The sequence below is a fragment of the Pristiophorus japonicus genome, chromosome 9 (assembly GCF_044704955.1).
Source record: "Pristiophorus japonicus isolate sPriJap1 chromosome 9, sPriJap1.hap1, whole genome shotgun sequence".
Lineage (NCBI taxonomy): Eukaryota > Metazoa > Chordata > Chondrichthyes > Pristiophoridae > Pristiophorus > Pristiophorus japonicus.
In genome coordinates this window covers 87,192,121-87,213,292 of record NC_091985.1, presented here as the reverse complement: position 1 = coordinate 87,213,292, position 21,172 = coordinate 87,192,121, and positions in this window count along the sequence as shown.

The window sequence follows — 21,172 nt, the reverse complement described above, 5'->3', positions numbered from 1 at the left end:
TGTCCTTGTCCATGAAACACAGTAAGTTAACATGCAGATAAAGCAAGAAATTAGGAAGGCAAATAATATGTTGTCCTTTATTACAAGTGGGTTGGAGTACAAAAGTAAGGAAGTCTTACTACAAATGTACAGGGCTTTGGTGAGACCACACCTGGAGTACTGTGTACAGTTTTGGCCTCTGTCATCATCATAGGCAGTCCCTCGAAATCGAGGAAGACTTGCTTCCATTCTAAAAGTGAGTTCTTAGGTAACTGAACAGTCCAATACAGGAATTACAATCTATCACAGGTAGGACACACAGTCGTTGAAGGAAAGGGTGGGTGGGACTGGTTTGCCACACACTCCTTCCGTTGCCTGCGCTTGATTTCTGCATGCTCTCGGCGACGAGATTCGAGGTGCTCAGCACCCTCCTGGATGCTGTTCCTCCACTTAGGGCGACCTTTGGCCGGGGACTCCCAGGTGTCGGTGGGGATGTTGCATTTTATCAAGGAGGCTTTGAGGATGTCCTTGAAATGTTTTCTCTGCCCACCTGGGGCTCACTTGCCGTGTAGGAGTTCCGAGTAGAGCACTTGCTTTGGGAGTCTTGTGTCAGACATGCGAACAATGTGGCCCGCCCAATGGAGCTGGTCGAGTGTGGTCAATGCTGCGATGCTGGGGATGTTGACCTGATCGAGGATGCTAACGTTGGTGTGTCTGTCCTCCCAGGGGATTTGCAGGATCTTGCAGAGACATCATTGGTGGTATTTCTCCAGCAATTTGAGGTGTCAACTGTATATGGTCCATGCCTCTGAGCCATACAGGAGGGCGGGTATCACTTCAGCCCAGTAGACCATGAGCTTGGTGGCAGATTTGTGGGCCTGATCTTCGAACACTCTCTTCCTCAGGCAGCCAAAGGCCTCATCTGGCGCACTGGAGGCGCTGTTGAATCTCGTCGTCGATGTCTGCCCTTGCTGATAATAGGCTCCCGAGGTATGGAAAGTGATCCAGGGCCATGCCATTGATCTTGATGAATGGGGGGATAGTGCTGTGTAGCGGGGTCAGGTTGGTAGAGTCAGGTTGGTTCAGGACCTTTGTCTTACTGATGTTTAGTGTAAGGCCCATGCTTTCGTATGCCTCAGTGAAGATGTTGACTAAGACTTGGAGTTCAGTCTCTGAATGCCCAGACGCAAGCATCGTCTGTGTACCATATTTTAACAACAGAGGCTGGGACGGTCTTGAATCTGGCCTGGAGACGATGAAGGTTGAACAGATTCCCACTGGTTCTGTAGTTTAGTTCCACTCCAGCGGGAGGTTGTTTAGTGTGAGATGGAGCGTTGCAGCGAGGAAGATTGAGAAGAGGGTTTGTGCAATGACGCAGCCCTGCTTGACCCTGGTCCGGACGTGGCTTGGGTCTGTGATGGATCCGTTGGTCAGGATTGTGGCTTGCATGTCGTCGTGGAGCAGGCGCAGGATGGTGACAAACTTTTGGGGGCAGCCGAAACGGAGGAGGACGCTCCATAGTCAATCATGGTTGACAGTGTCAAAGGTCTTTGTAAGGTCAAAGAAGGTCATGTACATGGGCTGGTGCTGTTCCCTGCCTTTTTCTTGCAGCTGTCGCGCTGTAAAAATCATTGTACCCCATAGAGGACGAAATCAGCACTGCAACTCCGAGAGGAGCTCCTCAGCCACAGGGAGAAGACCGTTGAGGAGGATTCTAGCGATGACTTTCCCAGTGGCTGATAACAGGGAGATTCCTCTGTAGTTGCCGCAGTCGGACTTGTCTCCTTTTTTAAAGATGGTCATGATTACTGCATCTCTGCGATCTCCCAGCATGTTCTCCTCCTTCCAGATGAGAGAGATAAGGTCATGCATTCATGCCAATAGTGCCTCTCCGCCATAGTTTAGTGCCTCAGCGGGGATTCCATCCGCTCCTGTTGCCTTGTTGTTCTTGAGCTGGTGGATGGCCTTTTCTACCTCGTGCAGGGCTGGGGTTTTTCTGAGCTGGTGGCGGGTAGCATGCTGCGGGATGGAGTTGAGGACACTTGAGTCAAAGGCAGAGTCTCGGTTAAGGAGATCTTCCAAGTGCTCCTTCCAGCGGGTCCTGACTGCCTCGGTATCCTTGATGAGTGTCTCCCCGTTCTTGGCCAGCAGTGGGGTGGGGCCTTAGGTGCTTGAGCCGTAGGTGGCCTTGACTGCGATGAAGAATCTTCGCACATCATGGCTGTCGGCCAACTGCTGAATTTCCTGTGCTTTCTCCACCAACCATCTATTCTTTAGGGCACAGGTTTTTTGTTGGACCTCAGCCTTAAGCCATCTGTAATGCTGCTTTGCTGCTCCAGAGTTGGGTTGTTGTATTAGCTTCAGAAATGCCCTGCGCTTGCGATTTATTAGCTCTTGGATCTCCTGGTCATTCTCATCAAACCAGTCCTGGTGTTTCCTCCTTGAGTGACCGAGCGTCTCTTCACAGGCACTGGTTACGGTGGCCTGGAGGGCAGACCAAGCGCAGTGGTCATTCTGCGTCTCAGCGTCATCTAGGGTCGCCAGGTTAGCAGTGAGGCGCTGGCTGTATAGGGCTCTCTTAGGTGGGTCTTTGAGTGCCCCGGCATTGATTTTTTTGCAGCACCGCTTCTGCTGCTGTCGCCGCTTTGGGGCTATATTGATGTTGATGGTGGATCGGATTAGGCAGTGACCCGTCCAGCAGTCGTCAGCTCCTGTCATGGCACAGGTGATGCGTACATCCTTGCGATCCCTGGCTTGAACGATGACATAGTCGAGCAGGTGCCAGTATTTGGAGCAAGAGTGTTACTATGATGCCTTGTACTTGTCCCTCTGGCGGAACAATTTGTTAGTGATGACAAAGTCATGTTCTAGGCATTTTGTCAGGAGCAGGGTACCGCTCGAGTTGGCTTTCCCTACCATGCTCTGTCAATCATGCCTCCCCAGAGGTCTGTGTCCTTGCCGACCCTGGCGTTGAAGTCACCGAGGAGAATCAGTTTGTCGTCCATAGGGATTTTTCCAGGCTGGAGTACCGAAGGAAGGATATACCTGCCTTAGAGGCAGTGCAGTAAGGATTCACTGATTGATTCCTGGGATGAGAGGGTTGTCCTATGAGGAGAGATTGAGTAGATTGAGCCTATATGCTCTGGAGTTTAGAACAATGAGAGGTGATCTCATTGAAACATATATGATTCTGAGATAGCTTGACAGGACTAGATGAGGAAAGGCTGTTTTCCCTGGCTGGAGAGTCTAGAACTAGGAGTTATAGTCTCAGGAAAAGGGGTCGGCCATTTAGGACTGAGATGAGGAAAAATATCTTTGGCATTCTCTACCCCAGAGAGCTGTGGATGCTCAAATCGTTCAGTATATTCAAAAATGAGTTTGCTAGATTTTTGGACTCTAAAGGAATCAAGGGATCTGGGGATCGGGCAGGAAAGTGGAGTTGAGATCAAAGATCAGTTATGATCTCATTGAATGGTGGAGCAGGCTCAAGGGGCTATATGGTCTACTCCTGCTCCTATTTTATTTATATAGCGCCTTGGGACATTTTACTATGTTAAAGGCGTTATATAAATAAAAGTTATTATTATTTCTTATGTTCTTATGAGAAGGCCCACCACCATCTTTTCATAATAATAAATGTGTGTTTACCAGTGCCATCCCCATCCTGAGAACAAATAAAAAAACAAAGGAAGTGGTGTTCCAACTGAAGGATGGTTCCTATGCCCAGAGCGCCCTGCTGAAAGTTTACCAGCATCTTCGAGATCTGGCCAGTAATCCTACCACCATTACCTTATACCAAGTAGATTGTCATTGCGTGCATGTCACAAGCTGTTGGCTTCCATTCAGACTACATTATAAACCTTTGAATTTTTATCAAGCATATTCATACTGCTCACAATGCAACTATAACTTGCATCTGGAGCTCCGACCACATGGATACCTTTACAGGGCTTCACCCAAACGGCACAGCAAACAAAATCTAATGGTATGGTATGTATACTTTACATCCATGATGGATGATGGTCTGTAGGATGACTTTGTGGGTGTCAGTCTCTGCATTTCTGATACTTCTCTCCAGTGTGCTTCTTACTTGCAAGAAAAAGTTGCCCATTACAGGAGAGAGAAGTGTGAGATCTGGAGACTGTAGCAGCTAATTAACACTATGCATTTCTCCTACAGGACAGCACATAATACCATGGAATTCCAGGCTTGTGGAGGAAGTAGTACACCAATCTGATATTTTACACCACATGATGAGGAAATATTAGCAATCCTTGGCCTCAATTCTGACCAGGAAGTTGGGGATGAAGATTGGAATGTGTCCCGAATGAGTCTGTCACTCAGCTGTTTAGCAGCCATTGCACCTTCCTCAAAATTAGCAATGTCATCATCAAGCTTTCTGGCATCCTCTGGGACCTCTACCATCAGTCCTTTCCTGATTGTAAGTTGTGAAGCACACAACCTTCTATTGAGCGTCCCAATGGCTTGACTCTTATCCTTGCCTTCATGTGTGCTTCACTGTAGCACTCGGCTACCCTTGCTATTCACTAAACAGTGTCGTCTTGCAATTCAACGCTTTATTAAAAATTGAATTTCAGATTATTTAACTATAACCAGTATATATGTCAGAATGCAATTATATTCTTAAAGCATGGCTTTTCCTCTTTCTCTTCTTTAACGCACACATGACAGGGACTCATATTCCGTGCCAACTTTTCAGAGCCCAAAGCACCCCCCAAGTAATCCGAGGAACAAATTATTAAGTGTATAATGTTGGACATCAGTCATAAGCTGGATAATTGTGAGTCCAGCAATACTGTGCAATTGATGTCCTGCTCATTTTATTAGTTATTTCTCTTTTGTTTTGTTTGGCTTGGCTTGGCTCAATAGTAATATTCTTGTCAGAGTTAGAAGGTTGTGGGTTCAAACTCCAGTGACTACAGCACATAATCAAGGGTGAACTTCAGTACTGAGGGAATGCTGCATTGTCGGAGATTCTGGGGCTGAAATTCAGGCTCCGGATAAGGCCCGTTCCCTCCCTTTTGCGGCGGCCATGCGACGGAATCGAGTGGCCGCCACGTTTCAGTCGATTGACCGCCACAATCCAAATTCACCTCGGGGATTTTTCAGTCGTTCCCCACTTCCGCCCTGCATCTGCCAACCGCCCCAAGCGTGTCATCAAAGTGCGCACCTTCGCTCTCCTGCAGCTCCATCCCACTCCACGCGAAATTTACCTAAAAAAATCCACGATCCGTCGCGCATTGCCCCCGACAACTTTTTCTGTCGGTGCACCAGGTTTCTTGTGTGTGAGCCATGGCAGCGTGGCAGCCCTTCAAGGGAAGGGCACACTGTCACGGCCGCCATGTTATTTTCTTGATGGCCGACTTCCCGATCGACCGGACAACTATGATCCTGGGTTTGGCCAGGGTGCCAGGTCGATAACCCGGCCAAAACCCAGTGGCAGAACCTACAAATTTGCGGCTTCTCTCCCCTGTAAATGAGGGGAGAGATGTGGTGACGCACACGTGCACTGACGTCACCTCCGCTCCGCCGCTGACTGACAGCAGCGGAGACTCAGTCCTGCCCCAACTTCTGCCCCTCAACCTGCACTTACCGCCGCACTTCTGCCCCCATTATGAGCGATTTCCGGTCTTCTCGAAAAAACAAGACAAAGACCTGAATATGGATCAAGAGTCGACCTCTTCCAAAATGGCAGTAGAAACACTTAAAAAATTGTAAGTGCACCAGCTTTCTGGCGGCCTTGAATTTCGGCCCCACTCTCTTTTAGATTAGATGTTAAGGTCAGGTCCTGTTGAGCAAGATATCACAGATCCAGTGGCACTGTTCAAAAAAAAGCAGCAGAGGTATCCTAGCCAACATTTTTCCATCGACCATCATTACCAAAAACAGATAATTGGACATTTATCTGATTGGTTTTTGTGGAATGTTGTGTGTAAATTGACTGCTATATTTACATAAGGAACAACAGTGGCTACATTTAAAATGCAATATATTGGCTATGAAGCACTTTGAGACATTCCAAGGACATCAAAAGCTGCTAGATAAAAACTATTTTTTTCTTCTTTATTCCTCATGATGATCTTTGGACACATCTATTGTGAAATTTAATACCAGATTTGGGCAATGAAAAAATCCCTGTCCTGTTGATTGTAACCAGTGAAATTTAAATTATTTTTCTCAATGTGTTTGATCCAGTGTTTCAAATGAAATATATTTGTTCAGTTCCATGTTTTGTTTATTATATTGCAGCCCTGTCTGTAAGATGCCAGCAGCACCATGTTATACTGTAGTTGCTGTCAGCTAAATCAGAGTATTTCCTGTACAGAAATATTAAATGTGAAGCTATCCATCTTCTTCTCACTAACAAAATTAAATTGGAGCTTCTTTTCCTTGATTCAGCAGTTAACTGCATATTTGCTGCTTGGCAGCAGAAAAAAAGAAAAAAGGAAGACTTGCATTTATATAGCGCCTTGCACAACCACCGGATGTCCCAAAGCACTTTGCAGCCAAATAAGTACTTTTTTTTTTTAAGTGTAGTCACTGTTCTAATGTCGGAAATGCAGCAGCCAATTTGCACAGAGCAAGCTTCCACAAACAGCAATGTGATAATGGCCAGAACATCTGTTTTATTTATGTTGATTGGGGGCTAAATATTGGCCAGGACACCGGGAATACCTCCCCTGCTCTTCCTGAAAATAGTGCCATGGGATCTTTTACATCCACCTAAAAGAGCAGACTTGGTTTAACCTCTCATTCGAAAGATAGCATTTCCAACAGTGCAGCACTCCCTCAGCACTACACTGGAGTGTCAGCCTAGATTTTTGTGCTCCAGTCTCTGGAGGGTGCCCAAAGATCAGGAATGTGGGACTGAAGTGCAACCAGAATTTGAGGAGCAGCCCCTTCAAATACTGGAATAGGGGCTGCAACCTTCCTACTTCCTTACATTCTAAGGTTTGACAGGATCCATATTATACCAATGAAGATTTGCAACTCAAGCCAATCAGTACTGATTATCCAAATTGGTTATCAATAAGTGTTGGGTGCAGTCCAGACTTGACAGAAGCAGTTTGATTTTGGAGGTCGATAGTTGGATGGACCCAACTATAACATTCAATGAATGTTAATGTGAACAATTTGAAAATGTTATAACATTTGGATTGATTGTTCCTTTCCTTTAGCATTTAATGCATGATGGTACATCATGTTAATTTATTGTACCCCATGCATGACCAACCTACTCATTCACTGCTAGCTATTATTTGATCACGTAAACCATCGCTCTCTCCCCTTGTCTAAATGTTGTATCCACACTGCCATTGCCCCTTTATGGGTTTCAATTTTGCTAACAAGTCTATTATATGGTCATTTATTCCTGGCAAGATCTGGTAATGGGTATGGAAGTATTGGCACAACCTAAGGCAAATGTCAAGAAAATCAAACAGTCACCTTTACCAAAAACATAGCCCATGTTGTTGCTGTGGTACATTATTACTGTTGACTCATGCCAGGCCATCACACAACATTCCAGCTCATCTATTGCTGAACTTACATATAGAGCACACAGTGCAGCTGTGACTTGCAATTGAAAGCCTTGGCACACTCAAATCAGCAAATGATTTCATGCATAAAAGCATTGTAACACAACTTAAAACCATGATGAATGGTCAGTTAATGAAACCTAGCATGGGATTTATCTGCAACACTTGTTTGTCGCTGCCTGTACTCCTTCAGTTTACAATGAAAAAACTATGGCTGTGGTTTCCCCTACCTTGGTGGGTCCAGTGCGGCCGGGGTCAGTGGCAGGTCCCGGTCTCTCTGCTGGCTCCAACCCGTTCTGTGAAATGATTTTACGTTGATTCGGCTTGTTAAGCCTGCCCAGCGTGTTTGCCGGCCAATTAACAGGAAGCGGGTCTGATGACATCACTTGATGACGTGTAATCAGCCGATTTCCTTAAAGGGACCATGTGCAAATTATTTTGACAGTTGTGCTGTCACTGTTCTGCAGCATTGAGCTCCTGTAAACACTGACAAGCACTGCACAAAGCTACAGGGCTGCACCCAGGCTCTCCCCTGACTCCCTTCATATGCTTATGGAGGGAGTCACAGCACGCAGGAAGATTCTCTTCCCTTCCAATGGGCAGAAGAGACCTCCCTAGGAAACCAACGCAGCCTAGTTCCACAAGAGGAGCAAGCAGGGATGTGGTCAGGAGGACCAGGCTGCAGTGGCACAAACCTTTCAATGATCTAAGTAGATCACAGAACGTTACTGCAAAGCCAGACTCAACCTCATCTTGCTGTGCCACTCATGACATCCCCATCACTCTGCCTTCCCCACCCTACTCCTGCACATCCTTACTCACACCAATTTACCTTACATCTCCACCCATCCCTCTCTATCTATATTATCACTTCCCGATCTCATTAGCCATCTCTCACACTCACCCTCATCCTTGTCCAATCATACCAACTAACAACACACAGGGGTAGGCACTTGTGTTTTTTAGCTAAGGTTCATACAAAGTTGGTATTAATGCAGTGTAAAACATTGCAACCTTTATTTTCAACATTTTGCATTCTTGGACAGAAGTGTGTGCACCTTTGGAAGTGACTTAGTGAGTTGCAGTGAATGGTGAGTCATAACAATACCCCCTGCAATGGACGTGAGTGTGAAAGGAATGGCTTGGGTATTGCTTTATGGTGTTGGGGTGGGGTGGTGACAACCTGGCACATCAAGTGGCAGCCAGGGTGTACAGTGTCAAGTTGAAGAAAATCTAGCTCTGGGGAGGCCATCCCTAACCTCCTGAGCAGCAATGTGGTCGGTTGCTGATGCCCTGTATCCTGAGTAGCATCAGTTGATTGCGGAGAAGGTTGGTGTTGTTGTTGGTGCTGCTGGTTTGCCTGGTGATGCTGGTGTTGGGGCTGATCGTGGTGGGATTCTGAGGACCGAGGTGAGATAGTTTCAAGGACACTGATGTTGATGTAATAGATGGCAGATGAACTTGAGATGACAGAAGCGACCTGTCAATGGTGAGAGAGGTTGTTCCAATGAGGTGACACTGGATACAGAGTTTACTCCAAACACTTGCAACCTGCATAAAGCTCAATCTGTCTTTCAAATGCTGTAAGCAACAGCTTTTGAGCTTGGAAAGTGAACAGCTGTGAGATGGGAGCATTTATAGCACATTTACAGCTGTCACGTAAAGAGATGATTCCACGGCCATTCAACTTCCGACCTCCCCGATTCCTGAGCAGTCGGACCTCATGGGCGACCACTTAAAATGTTAAGGTGAGCTCAGAATACTGTAAAATGGGTTGTTAACAAGGTCATAATGACCTAAATTACCTTCCCCGCCGCTGCATGTCGGGTTTATTCAGCCCTGACAGACCTGACACCTGGGAAAGTAATGTGGTGGCGAGTTAACAGCGGATTCCAGACCGGCTGTCAGAAACAAAAAAATTCACATCTGACCTGCCACCGAACATGCCCGCTGACCCCCTGGAACAGTTTCCCCTTTGTCTCTGTTTGCATGACAAGATGGCAGCTCATACACAGGAACAGATCTGAACTGCAAGAAGCCTGAAATATTACTAGCCTTAATATCCCTTTGGGGAAATTACCATGGATGGACAACCTTGCTTATAAGAGGGAGGAAGAAAGGACTGTCCCCTGCTATAGTCTAGAACCAGCCAGCTCTTCTGTATTGGCTTCCTTCTCACTTCAGCACAGGCATACACACAGCCACATTCCAAATTTGAACATTTTTAAAAGGGCCAAAAATAACCTTATCGAATGCACTTAGTGTATTGAAATGCAAGCTGTGGAGTCAGTATGATATTGAATGCAAATATATTCTGGCAACATTTTCGGGGATCTCGCAGAAATGCCATCCATCCAATTATCCACCTGGCTCATTTGAATTCCATTAGGGGTAGCCAGCTGTTAGTTAGAAAATCTCCTCAAATTTTAGAATAGAAGAATTGTTAGGAACAAGAAAAAGTCATTACTCCCAACAAGTCAGGATTATTCAAGTCTTGGCAACAGTTTTTCTTCAAGAGGATCTTATTCATGCAGACTGGCAAAAATGATAAAATCGTGGTGATCATCATAACCTGATTCATCAGCTCTTCCCTCACCTTGCAATAACAGAAATGCTTTTAGTGATTGATGATGGGAAATCTGAAGCAAGCTATAAATATCAGAAAAGTGCATTATTGTTAAAAAATAACTTTGATAACATATATACACTTACTAGAAATGCATTACAGGCTGTGTGATTATGAAATATTTAAGAAGCGCAAGACATTCTGGGGGGAGAGGGTGATTAACCAAAGGTCGTGGTCCATATCGGTACCAATGACGTAGGTAGAAAGAGGGATGAGGTCCTGCAGGTAGTGTTTAGGGAGCGAGGAGAGAGATTAAAAAGCAGGACCTCAAAGGTAGTAATCTCCGGGTTACTGCCGGTGACACATGCTAGTGAGTACAGAAATAGAAGGATAGATGGTCTAAACTAACTTGGCAGGGGGATGGGAATTAGAGAATAGATTCAGTGGGGAGAGAAGCAAAGCTGGGGATTGGGCAGCAGAAAAGTAGAAAGTGAATTTGGAAGACGGAGGAAACAAGGGCTGGAAAATAGACACCAGGGAGTTTGGCACCACTAACTGGTATATACTTCAATGTAAGGAGTATAGGGAATAAGGCAGATGAGCTGAGAGCACAGATAGACACTTGGGAGTATGATATTATAGCTATTACTAAGGCATGGCTGAAAGAAGGGCAGGTATGGAAGTTCAACATTCCTAGTTACAGGTTTTCAAATGGGATAGAGAGGGGGGTAAAAAAAGGAGGGAGGTCGCAGTATTAATTAAAGAAACAATTACAGCTGTTAGAAGAGATGATATGCAAGAGGGGTCATCAAACAAGGCCATATGAGTTGAATTGAAGAATAAAAAAATGGGCGATCACACGACTGGGAGTGTACTATAGCTCCCCAAACAGTCAAAGGGAGATAAAAGAACAAATATGTGGGCAAATTGCTGTGAAGTGCAAAAACTATAGAGCTATGATCGTGGAGGATTTCAACTACCTAATATTAACTGGGAAAAAACTGGTGTGAATGGTACAGAGGGTGCGGAATTTCTAAAATGCATTCAGCAGAACTTCTTTAACCAGTATGTCATCATCATCATCATCATAGGCAGTCCCTTGGGATCGAGGAAGATTTGCTTCCACTCTTAAAATGAGTTCTTAGCTGGCTGAACAGTCCAATACGAGAACCACAGTCTCTGTCACAGGTGGGACAGATAGTCGTTGAGGGAAGGGGTGGGTGAGACTGGTTTGCCGTACGCTCTTTCCGCTGCCTGCACTTGATTTCTGCATGCTCTCGGCGATGAGACTCAAGGTGCTCAGCGCCCTCCTGGATGCACTTCCTCCACTTAGGGCGGTCTTTGGCCAGGGACTCACAGATGTCAGTGGGAATGTTGTACTTTATCAGGGTATGTAACAATCCCTAAAATGGAGGGGGGAGTTCGAGACATAGCTTTGGGGAATGAAGAGGGGTAGGTGGAAGTGGTATCAGTGGGAGAGCATTTTGGTGCTAGTGATCATAATTCAGTAAGAATTAGAGTAGTTATGGAAACGGACAAAGGTGGACTAGGAAAAAAAGTTCTCAATTGGAGGAAAGCCAATTTTGCTGGGCTGAGATGGGATCTGGCCAAACTAGACTGGAAACGGCTACTTGATGGTAAATCAGTGTCAGAGCAGTGGGAGGCATTCAGGAGGAGATCCTGAGGGTACAGAGCAAGTATGTTCCCTGAAAGAAAAAGGGTGGGGCTATCAAATCTAGAGCCCCCTGGATGTCAAGGGACATACAGATAAGGTAAAGAAAAAAAGGGAAGCTTATAACAGATACTGAGAACTCTACACTGCATAAACTCGAGAGGAGTATAACAAGTGCAGGAGTGCAATTAAAAAAGATATCAGAAAAGCAAAGAGAGAGCATGATAGAATGTTGGCAAATAAAATCAGGGGAAACCCAAAAGATGTTTTATAACTACACTAAGAGCATAAGGATAACTAGAGAAAGAGTGGGGCCTATTAGAGGCCATAAAGGAAATCTCTGTGTGGAGGCAGAAGACATGGGTATGATTCTTAATGAATACTTTGCATCTGTTTTGACAAAAGAGAGGGGCAATGCAGACTTTGCAATGAGGAGGAGGAGTGTGAAATATTAGACGAGATAAACATAGTGAGAGAGGAAGTATTCAGGGTCTTAACAGCTTTGAAAGTGGATAAATCCCCAGGCCCAGATGAAATGTATCCCAGGCTGTTAAGAGAAGCAAAAGAGGAAATAGCAGAGGCTCTGACATCATTTTCAAATCTTCACAGGTGTGGTGCCGGAGGACTGGTAATGTTGTACCTTTGATTGAAAAGGGAGAAAGAGATAGACCGAGTATTTACAGGCCAGTCAGCCTAACTTCAGTGGTGAGAAAATTATTGGAAAAAATCCTGAGGGACAGGATAAATCTTCATTTGGAAAGACACGGATTAATCAATGACAGTCAGCATGAATTTGTTAAGTAAAGGTCATGTCTGACTAACTTGATTGAATTTTTTGAGGAGTTGATAAAGGTAGTGCCTTTGATTTAGTGTATATGGATTTTAGCAAGGCTTTTGATATGGTCCCACATGGCAGACTGGTCATGAAAGCAAAAGCCCATGGGATCCATGGCAAAGTGTCAAGTTGTATCCAAAATTGGCTCAGAGGCAGGAAGCAAAGGTAATGGTTGATGGGTGTTTTTGTGACTGGAAAGCTGTCTCCAATGGGGTTCCGCAGGGCTCAGTATTAGGTCCCTTGCTTTTTGTGGTATATTTTAATAACTTGGACTTGAATGTTGAGGGTATGATGAAGAAGTTTGCAGATGACACTAAAATAGACTGTGTGGTTGATAATGAAGAAGAAAGCTGTGGACTTGAGGAAGATCGGCGAGAGGTGCGTGGAGCAGCGTCGGGAGTTCGTTGGAGAGACTTATAAAGGCCCAGCTTGTGCAGCTACAGGGAGAAGGCAAAAAAGAAGTCGAAAGAAACAGAAAGGTGACGTCACAGCCAAGGGGGTAAGTGATTGGCTGGATTGGTGAGTTTTTCTTTTTTCTCTACTATAACGGTGAGTAAACTTCAGCATTGTTGTTGCCAATTTAAGTGTATCGAAGGGTTAAGTCATGGCAGGTGAGCTCGGTCACGTGATATGCTCCTCCTGTGCCATGTGGAAACTCAGGGACACTTCCGGTGTCCCTGACGACTAAGTGTGCTGGAAGTGTGTCCGCCTCCAGCTCCTGACGGACCGCGTTGCGGAATTGGAGCTGAGGGTGGATTCACTCTGGAGCATCCACGATACTGAGAGTGACGTGAGTAGCATGTGTAGCGAACTGGTCTTACCACAGCTGAAGGGTCCACAGCCAGATAGGGAATGGAAGACCAGCAGGAAGAGCAGTGCAAGGAAGGTAGTGCAGGGGCCCCCTGCGGTCATCCCCCTCCAAAACAGATACACCGTTTTGAGTACTGTTGAGGGGGATGACTCATCAGGGGAGGGCAGCAGCAGCCAAGTTCATGGCACCGTGGCTGGCTCTGCTGCACAGGAGGGCATGAAAAAGAGTGGGAAAGCGATAGTGATAGGGGATTCGATTGTAAGGGGAATAGATAGGCGTTTCTGTGGCCGCAACCGAGACTCCTGGATGGTATGTTGCCTCCCTGGTGCAAGGGTCAAGGATGTCTCGGAGCGGGTGCAGGACATTCTGAAAAGGGAGGGTGAACAGCCAGTTGTCATGGTGCACATTGGTACCAACGATATAGGTAAAAAAAGGGATGAGGTCCTACAAGACAAATTTAAGGAGCTAGGAGCTAAATTAAAATTTCGGACCTCAAAAGTAGTGATCTCAGGATTGCTACCAGTGCCACGTGCTAGACAGAGTAGGAATTGCAGGATAGCTCAGATGAATACGTGGCTTGAGCAGTGGTGCAGCAGAGAGGGATTCAATTTCCTGGGGCATTGGAACCGGTTCTGGGGGAGGTGGGACCAGTACAAACCGGATGGTCTGCACTTGGGCAGGACCAGAACCAATGTCTAGGGGGAGTGTTTGCTAGTGCTGTTGGAGAGGAGTTAAACTAATATGGCAGGGGGATGGGAACCAATACAGGGAGACAGAGGGAAACAAAAAGGAGACAAAAAGAAAAGACAGAAAGGAGATGAGTAAAAGTGGAGCGCAGAGAAACCCAAGGCAAAAAATAAAAAAGGGCCACTGAATATAAAGGGGCTGCAGGAGGGGTCAAAACTAAAAATCAAGATTTAAAAACTAGTATTAAAACACTCTAACTAAACGCATGCAGCATTCGAAATAAGGTAAATGAGTTGACGGCACAAATCATTACAAATGGGTATGATTTGGTGGCCATTACAGAAACGTGGTTGCAGGGTGGCCAAGACTGAGAATTAAACATACAGGAGTATCTGACGATTCGGAAAGATAGACAAGAAGGGAAAGGAGATGGGGTAGCTCTGTTAATAAAGGATGATATCAGGGCAGTTGTGAGAGACGATATTGGCTCTAATGAACAAAATGTTGAATCATTGTGGGTGGAGATTAGAGATAGTAAGGGGAAAAAGTCACTGGTGGGTGTAGTTTATAGGCCCCCAAATAATAACTTCATGGTGGGGAGGGCAATAATCAAGGGAATAATGGAGGCATGTGAAAAAGGAACGGCAGTACTCATGGGGGATTTTAACCTACATATCGATTGGTCAAATCAAATCGCACAGGGTAGCCTGGAGGAGGAATTCATAGAATGCATATGGGATTGTTTTTTAGAACAGTATGTTACAGAACCTACAAGGGAGCAAATTATCTTCGATCTGGTCCTGTGTAATGAGACAGGAAAAATAAACGATCTCGTAGTAAAAGATCCTCTCGGAATGAGTGATCACAGTATGGTTGAATTTGTAATACAGATTGAGGATGAGGAAGCAGTGTCTCAAACGAGCGTACTATGCTTAAACAAAGGGGACTACAGTGGGATGAGGGCAGAGTTGGCTAAAGTAGACTGGAAACACAGACTAAACAGTGGCACAATTGAGGAACAGTGGAGGACTTTTAAGGAGCTCTTTCATAGTGCTCAACAAAAATATATTCCAGTGAAAAAGAAGGACAGTAAGAGAAGGGATAACCAGCTGTGGATAACCAAGGAAATAAAGGAGAGTATCAAATTAAAAACCAATGCGTATAAGCTGGCCAAGGTTAGTGGGAAAATAGAAGATTGGGAAAATTTTAAACGACAGCAAAGAATGACTAAGAAAGCAATAAAGAAAGGAAAGATAGATTACGAAGGTAAACTTGCGCAAAACATAAAAACGGATAGTAAAAGCTTTTACAGATATATAAAACGGAAAAGAGTGACTAAAGTAAATGTTGTCCCTTAGAAGATGAGAAGGGGGATTTAATAATGGGAAATGTGCAAATGGCTAAGACCTTAAACAATTATTTTGCTTCGGTCTTCACAGTGGAAGACACAAAAACAATGCCAAAAATTGCTGGTCACAGGAATGTTGGAAGGAAGGATCTTGAGACAATCACTATCACTAGGTGGGTAGTGCTGGACAGGCTAATGGGACTCAAGGTAGGCAAGTCCTCTGGTCCTGATGAAGTGCATCCCAGGGTATTAAAAGAGATGGCGAAAGTTATAGCCTATGCATTCGTTATAATCTACCAAAATTCTCTGGACTCTGGGGAGGTACCAGCGGATTGGAAAGCAGTTAATATAACGCCCTGTTTAAAAAAGGAGGCAGACAAAAGGCAGGTAACTTTTGGCTGGTTAGTTTTAACATCTGTAATGGGGAAAATGCTTGAAACTATCATTAAGGAAGAAATAGCGGGACATCTCGATAGGAATAGAGAAATCAAGCAGACGCAGCATGGATTCATGAAGGGAAAATAATGTTTAACTAATTTACTGGAATTCTTTGAGGATATAACGAGCATGGTGGATAGAGGTGTATTTAGATTTTCAAAAGGCATTCGATAAGGTGCCACACAAAAGGTTACTGCAGAAGATAAGGTTACGCGGAGTCAGAGGAAATGTATTAGCATGGATAGAGAATTGGCTGGCGAACAGAAAGCAGAGAGTCGGGATAAATGGATCCTTTTCGGGTTGGAAATCAGTGGTTAGTGGTGTGCCACAGGGATCGGTGCTGGGACCACAACTGTTTACAATATACATAGATGACCTGAAAGAGGGGACAGAGTGTAGTGTAACAAAATTTGCAGATGACACAAAGATTAGTGGGAAAGCGGGTTGTGTAGAGGACACAGAGAGGCTGCAAAGAGATTTAGATAGGTTAAGCGAATGGGCTAAGGTTTGGCAGATGGAATACAATGTCGGAAAGTGTGAGTTCATCCACCTTGGGAAAAAAAACAGTAAAAGGGAATATTATTTGAATGGGGAGAAATTACAATATGCTGTAGTGCAGAGGGACCTGGGGCTCCTTGTGCATGAAACTCTTTTGAGTTTACCTGAAAAAAAACATAAACATTAAACCGTGCCACCCGCCTGGGTGACACAGCAGACATTTTCAAGGCCCCTTTTTTTTTTTCCTTTTTTTGTGTTTTTTTTTGTTTTTCTTTCTTTTTCGTTTTTTTTTGTGCGCTAAAATCACATTTTTCCAAGTGCCCCCTATAAAAGGGGAGGGGGACACTAAAAGCACCGGCAATTAAAACAAATTAAACTTTAAAATGTAAAATCAAATTAAAATTTGGTTGCCGGGCGTGATGATGCACTCCAGTCCCTCCGGTGCCCACCTCTCGCGGAAGGCCGCGAGCGTACCGGTGGACACCGCGTGCTCCATCTCCAAGGACACCCTGGACCGGATGTAAGAGCGGAAGAGAGGCAGGCAGTCAGGTTGAACGACCCCCTCGACCGCCCGCTGCCTGGACCGGCTGATGGCACCCTTGGCCGTGCCCAGGAGCAGTCCTACGAGGAGGCCTTCGGACCTACCCACTCCCCTCCGCACAGGGTGCCCAAAGATCAGGAGAGTGGGACTGAAGTGTAGCCAGAATTTCAGGAGCAGCACCTTCAAATAATAAAACAGGGGCTGCAACCTTGTGCATTCCATAAAAACATGGAACACGGACTCTTCCAGACTGCAGAAATTGCAGGCGGCCTGGGAGTCCGTGAACCGGCTTAAAAATTTGTTGCACGGCACTGCTCCGTGCACCACCCTCCAGGCCAAGTCCCCGATGAATAGTGGGAGGACCCCTGCGTAGAGTGCCCTCCATCGGGGACCACCGCCTCCTCCGGACGGCAAGATGGTACGCCATGGCGTGTCCGGACGGCCGGCGAGGATGGCAAAGTTGAGAGTGTGCAGGAGCAGCCCGTACAGGAAACCCCTCCGCGCGGAACTGAAAGGCACGGAGGGGATTTCCCCGAGGCGGCTCAAGTTGTGAGGCGCCGACCCCCGAGGGAGGTTCCGGGGTTTGGCGCCGATGAGGAATTCCGTCCGGACGGGGGTCAGTTCGGACGGGATCTCCCCACGTGCTTGAGCCTCCTCGATGCACCTAACGGAGTCAGGGCCCAGAGCTGTTTTTAGCGACTCGATGGCATCGGCCGCGTGGCGGACGTTGGCAGAATTTAGGCGCCGCGCCAGCGTGTCTGGCGCCATCCAGCCCGCTCCTCCGCCATCGAGCAGGTCGCTGACCCTGGTCACCTCACCAGCCACAGCCCTCTCTTCCGACCGCCACATAAAACCTCGGTCGTGGAGGTACGGATTCCCGAGCAGCGGCTCCTGCAGGACGGCCGCCACTCCAGCCGGCGGAGAGCTGCGCTTGGTGGAGACTTTGTTCCAGACCCTGATGAGTTCCTTGTAAAAGACAGGCAGCTCCCGGAGGGCGGTCCTGACACACCCCAAGTTCACAAACAGGAGCTGCGTGTCATAATTGAGGTCGCGCTGCTGGCGGAAGAAATACGTCGCCAGAGCACACCACCTAGGAGGGGGCTCGACGTAAAGGTATCTCTGCAGGGTCTGAAGACAGAAAGTCGCGAGCTGGGCGCTGACGCACACCAACGACTGACCGCCCTCCTCAAGCGGGAGACTCAAGACCGCAGCAGAGACCCAGTGCTTCCTGTTGTTCCAGAAGAAGTCCACCAGCTTCTTCTGTATCTTGGCGACAAACGCAGGGGGAGGGGTCAAAGTGGCCAGCCGGTACCACAACATTGCGGCCACCAGCTGGTTTATGACTAGCGCTCGACCCCTGTAGGACAGCACTCGGAGCAGTCCTGTCAGCGCCCTAGGCGAGCGGCGACCTTGGCCTCCAGCTCCTGCCAGTTCGCCGGCCAGGCTCCCTCGTCGGGGCTAAGGTAGACTCCCAGATAGAGGAGATGGGTCGTGCTCCAGGCAAAAGGCCTGAGCTCCTCCAGCAGGGAGTCCACCCGCCACTGACCCACCAGGAGTCCGGAACATTTCTCCCAGTTGATCCTGGCAGAGGACGTGGCCGAGTAAATCTCCTGGCACTCACGCATCCTCCGCAGGTCAGCGGGATCCTCTACCGCGAGGAGCACGTCATCGGCGTAAGCCGAGAGGACGACCCCCACGCCCGGCCCTTGCAGAGCCAGTCCCGTCAACCTCGTCCGCAAGAGGCGCAGGAAAGGCTCCACGCAAACAGCGTATAACTGGCCGGACATGGGGCATCCATGGCGCAGCCCTCTCCTAAAGTGAAGGGGCGCCGTCAAGGACCCGTTAACCTTAATCAGACACTCCGCGGCGGCGTACAAAAGTCGGATCCGGGCGACGAAATGCGTACGAACCCGAAAGCGCGCAGAGTTCCGAGCAGATAGTCGTGATCCACCCTGTCGAACGCCTTCTCTTGGTCGAGGGATAGGAAGGCGACCGACAGACCAGCCTCCTGGGAACAATGGATGAGGTCCCGGACCAGATGGATGTTATCGTGGATTGTCCGGCCCGGGACCGTGTAGGACTGGTCGGGGTGGATCATGTGGTCCAGCACGGCACCAAGGCGAGCAGACATCGCCCTGGCGAAGGTTTTGTAGTCCGTGCTGAGGAGGGAGACCGGGCGCCAGTTCTTAAGGAGGTGGAGATCGCCCTTCTTAGGCAGCAGGACGATGACTGCCCTGCGCCAAGAGAGGGGCATCTCCCCGGTCGCCAGACTCTCCCTCAGGACCCACGCGTAGTCGCTCCCCAGGACGTCCTAGAACGCCCTGTGGAACTCCACGGTCAGCCCATCCAGCCCCGGGGATTTTCCCCTCGAGAGCCGGTCGAGGGCACCGGTCAGCTCCGCCAGGCTTAGCGGAGCTTCCAGATTTTCGGCGCCCTCCGGGCTGACCTTCGGCAGGTCCTCCCACAAAACTCTACGCGCTTCCTCGCTGGACGGATCCGGAGAGAACAGAGCCCCGTAATATTCACGGGCCCTGTTGTTGACGCCCTCCGGATCCGAGACGAGAGAGCAGTCGTCGGCCAGCAGCGTCAAGAGCTGCTTACGGACACTCTGCCTTTTTTCCAGCGAGTAGAAGAAGGGGGAGCCGCGGTCCAGATCCCGCAGGAACCGGATCCGCGACCTCACGAACGCGCCTCGGGACCCGACGAGCTGCAGGTCCTTCAGCGCGGCCTTCTTCGCTTCGTACACCGTCCGCAGGGCCGGGTCCTGGACGACTTGACCGAGACGGGATTCCAGGTCGAGCACCTCTTTTTCTAGGCACCCGACTCTGGCCGCCCGCCTCTTGGTCGACCCCCTCGCGTACTCTTGACAGAAGACGCGGACGTGAGCCTTGCCCACGTCCCACCATAGCCTCAAGGAGGGGAAGCCCCCCTGCTTCCTTCTCCAGTCGGACCAGAATCGACGGAACGAGTCCTGGAACCGCACGTCCTCCAGCAGCCGGTTGTTAAAGTGCCAGTACGCGGACCCCGTCCTCGCGCGGAGCGAAGCGAGCTCCGCCCACACCAGGTGGTGGTCCGAACACGGCACCGGCCGCATGGAGGCCGCCGGGACGCAGGAAACGTACGCCCGAGACACGTAAAGGCGGTCGACTCTAGACCATCCTACTCCAGGCCTCACCCAAGTAAAGGCGCTGGAGTCGGGGTGGAGATTTCGCCAGACGTCCGCCAAGTCGAAGGACCCGACCAGGTCCCTCAACTTCTCCATCGCCGTCATGCTCTGCGGGGCACCGGAGCGGTCCCTCGCCTCGAGGGTGCAGTTAAAATCCCCCCCGAGGACAATGCAGTCGCCGACGTCGACGGAGCCAAGAAGAGCGGACACCTCTTCAAAGAAGCGCGTTTGCTGCGGGCCGGGCTGAGGGGCGTACACGTTCACGAGATGGAGCGGCACGTCCCCCAGGCGAACCGTTACGTGCAGCAAGCGGCCTGGCACGGGCTCCTCGACCCCCAAGATCTCCGGCTGAAAATGCGGGCCCAGCAAAATGGCCACCCCACTAGAAGTGGCGGTGAGGTGGCTCATGCGGACCTCTCCTTGCCATTCCAGGAGCCACGTGGCTTCGTCTCCCGGAACGGTGTGGGTTTCTTGCAGGAAGCACACCGCATATTTCCCCTCCCGCAGGAGCGAAAAATTGTCAAATCTACGGCGGTGCCCCTCTGCCGCCGTTGATGTTGAGGCTGGCTATGGTTATCTTCATGGCAAAAGCATAGTGCAACCTCTACCTTAACCTATTGTGGGGGAGGGAGCGGAGTCTTTTGTTGAACTCCACTCCCTCCGCAGCCCAGCGAGGAGTCCCTCGAGCTCGCGCAGCTCAAGGTGTTGCGCCTTTGTCAAGGGCCCGCCCGCGGCCAAGGTTTTAGCGGCGGCGCGGACGGACCCCTTGATCAGCTCTGGCTCGGACCATTTTTCCAGGGCCAGTCCAGCTTGGTTGCAGCGACCCCGGCTCTGGGCCAAAAAGTCCCGGAGTTCCTTTGCAGGAATGAGGATGGTCTCGGCAGCGGCCGCGAGCAGATCCACCGCCTCGCTGGCGGTGGTCTCTAAATTTTCTCCCGCGTCCCCCACCGAGTCCCCGTCCTCCTCCGGGAGGTGGCCGCCAGCAGCCGGCCCATCGACCGCACAAGGTACGGCAAATGAACCGGCCGCTCCAACCGGCCCTGGCTCTGCCCCGATCCCACCCCCAGGATCG